Genomic DNA, 3586 nt, shown 5'->3' with positions numbered 1-3586 from the left:
CCATCGGGAGAGCCAATCAAGAAACGGATGCAGTATCTGTGCCGGGTTCAGACTCTCCGTCTGAGGCTCTTCATGAAGAAAGGAGTCTGGATGTGTGAGACTGTCTCCCCCCGCCCCCCTCACACCCCTTCTTCTCCCCCGCTTTCTCTCCCCCCTCCTGTCACCCCCTGATTTTGCTGTTATCCTATGCCAGAAAGATAGGGGGGTGGAGTTAGTTTTAAGAAGAAATACGCTCAAACTAAATAAAAAGCCATTCATTTTCACTCACTAAGTCACCTAAAACCTTTATTGTCCTCTCTAAATTAGTTTAGTTTTTTAATATGATTTGTGTTAACTAAAGATGTTATTTTTTAAAGTTGTATGGCTTGTGAACTAATGTGTAATTACTTTATTAACTATAAGGAAGTCTCTTTTATGAAGAGGGGTAATACTAATGTAAAAGATCTTAATGACCCCCTGATCTTGTATTTGTAATGTTTAATTACTTCACACAACTTTAAAAGCCCCTATGAAGTTGTTGTTAACCAAGGGTGTTCTTTTTGAAATTGTATGACTTGTAAACTGGATGTTATGTTAAGTTGTATGGCTTGTGAACTAATGTTTTAATAATGTTATTAACTACAAGGAAGTCTCTTTGAAGAGGGTATTAATAGTTTAAAGATCTTAATGCCCCCTTGATCATGTATTTTTTATTGTTTAATTACATTATTAACTATAAGGAAGATTCTCTTGCCAAGATACTTTTAGACACACGTTTATGTATGCAAAACCTTAAAACTAGAAAATGAAGTACATTGTCTGATTAGATTTTTTCTTAAAGACCGTTTTTCTAAAAGGCAAGTTTGTGATTTTAACACTTTTTACTGACACTGGGCAGATTTGTGTGTAATTCTCTCACAAAGGAACAGTAAGATACACTTTTTATGTATGCAAAACCTTAAACATTTTTGAAAACAAGATACTTTTGTGATACACTTTTATGTAGGAACATTTTACAACTGGTAGAATGTCATTTACTTTGTAACAAATGTATTTTCTTAAAGACTGTGACTCTAAAAAGGCACGTTTTGCGATTTTAACACTTTTGTACTGGCAGTACTTTTTCTGAACAGATTTTCTTAAAGAATCAAACTCTAGATGGAAAGTTTGTGATTTTAACACTTATATACTGACACTAGGCAGATTTTGGCTTTTTCTCTTTTCTTGTGTTACTAAGATACTTTTAGATATACTTTGATGCAACACTTAACAACTGGTAGAATATGAAGTACAGTGGGGCAAAAAAGTATTTAGTCAGCCACCAATTGTGCAAGTTCTCCCACTTAAAAAGATGAGAGAGGCCTGTAATTGTCATCCTAGGTATACCTCAACTATGAGAGACAAAATGAGAAAAGAAAATCCAGAAAATCACATTGTCTGATTTTTAAAGAATTTATTTGCAAATTATGGTGGAAAATAAGTATTTGGTCAATACCAAAAGTTCATCTCAATATTTTGTTATATACCCTTTGTTGGCAATGACAGAGGTCAAACGTTTTCTGTAAGTTTTCACAAGGTTTTCACACACTGTTGCTGGTATTTTGGCCCATTTCTCCATGCAGATCTCCTCTAGAGCAGTGATGTTTTGGGGCTGTCGCTGGGAAACACAGACTTTCAACTCCCTCCAAAGATTTTCTATGGGGTTGAGATCTGGCGACTGGCTAGGCCACTCCAGGACCTTGAAATGCTTCTTACGAAGCCACTCCTTCATTGCACGGGCGGTGTGTTTGGGATCATTGTCATGCTGAAAGACCCAGCCACGTTTCATCTTCAATGCCCTTGCTGATGGAAGGAGGTTTTCACTCAAAATCTCACGATACATGGCCCCATTAATTCTTTCCTTTACACGGATCAGTCGTCCTGGTCCCTTTGCAGAAAAACAGCCCCAAAGCATGATGTTTCCACCCTCATGTTTCACAGTAGGTATGGTGTTCTTTGGATGCAACTCAGCATTCTTTCTCCTCCAAACACGTCTAGTTGAGTTTTTACCAAAAAGTTCTATTTTGGTTTCATCTGACCATATGACAATCTCCCAATCCTCTTCTGGATCATCTAAATGCTCTCTAGCAAACTTCAGACGGGCCCTGGGCATGTACTGGCTTAAGCAGGAGGACACGTCTGGCACTGCAGGATTTAAGTCCCTGGCGGCGTAGTGTGTTACTGATGGTAGCCTTTGTTACTTTGGTCCCCAGCTCTCTGCAGGTCATTGACTAGGTCCCCCCGTGTGGTTCTGGGATTTTTGCTCACCGTTCTTGTGATCATTTTGACCCCACGGGGTGAGATCTTGCGTGGTGCCCCAGATCGAGGGAGATTATCAGTGGTTTTGTATGTCTTCCATTTTCTAATAATTGCTCCCAGTTGATTTCTTCACACCAAGCTGCTTACCTATTGCAGATTCAGTCTTCCCAGCCTGGTGCAGGTCTACAATTTTGTTTCTGGTGTCCTTTGACAGCTCTTTGGTCTTGGCCATTGTGGAGTTTGTAGGTGACCAAATACTTATTTTACTGAAGAATTTACCAATTAACTCATTAGAAATCCTACAATGTTATTTCCTGGATTCTTTCCCCCATTCTGTCTCTCATAGTTGAAGTGTACCTAGGATGAAAGTTACAGGCCTCTCTCATCTTTTTAAGTGGGAGAACTTGCACAATTGGTGGCTGACTAAATACTTGTTTGCCCCACTGTACTTTTTAAGGAATTCGGTTTCTTTTAATGGCCTTGGCTAATTTTGGCTTTTTTCTATTGCCAAGATACTTTTAGACACACTTTGAGGTATGCAAAACCTTAAAACTAGAAATGAAGTACATTGTCAGATTAGATTTTTTCTTAAAGACTGTTTCTCTAAAAGGTACGTTTTGTGATTTTTACACTTTTTACTGACACTCGGCAGATTTATGTGTAATTCTCTCACAAAGGAACTGTAAGATACACTTTTTATGTTTGCAAAACCTTAAACGTTTTTGAAACCAAGATACTTTTATATACAGTTTGGTGTCTGAAAACTTTACAACTGGTAGAATGTCAGTCACTGTGTAACACTTCTATTTTCTTAAAGACTGTAACTCTAAAAGGCAAGTCTGTGATTTTAACACTTTTTTTTACTAACACTAGGCATATTTTCGCTTTTTTTCTCTTGCCAAGATACTTTTAGACACACTCTAAGGTATACAAAACCTTAAAACTAGAAAATGAAGTACATAGCCTGATTAGATTTTCTTTAAAGGCACTTTGTTTTTAACGCTATTTCAGTGGAACAATCCAGTTTTTGTTAACATCAAGGCTTTTTTCTCTTTTCTTGTGTTACTAAGATACTTTTAGATACACTTTGATGTATGAAGTACTTTGTAAGGAATTTGGTTTCTTTAATGGCAGTTTTTTTTTATTTTAACACTTGTTCAGTTAAATAATGTAGGTTTCTTTTTCTGATAACCTTACATATTTTAGTTATTTTCTGTTACCAATATACTTTTGTGATACACTTTTATGTACGAACATTTTATAACTGGTAGAATGTCAATTACTTTGTAACAAATGTATTTTCTTTAAG

The sequence above is a fragment of the Pseudochaenichthys georgianus genome, chromosome 6 (genome assembly GCF_902827115.2).
Source record: "Pseudochaenichthys georgianus chromosome 6, fPseGeo1.2, whole genome shotgun sequence".
In the NCBI taxonomy this organism is placed as follows: domain Eukaryota; kingdom Metazoa; phylum Chordata; class Actinopteri; order Perciformes; family Channichthyidae; genus Pseudochaenichthys; species Pseudochaenichthys georgianus.
The sequence above is the reverse complement of the archived record's forward strand: the minus strand, read 5'-3'. Positions refer to the sequence as shown.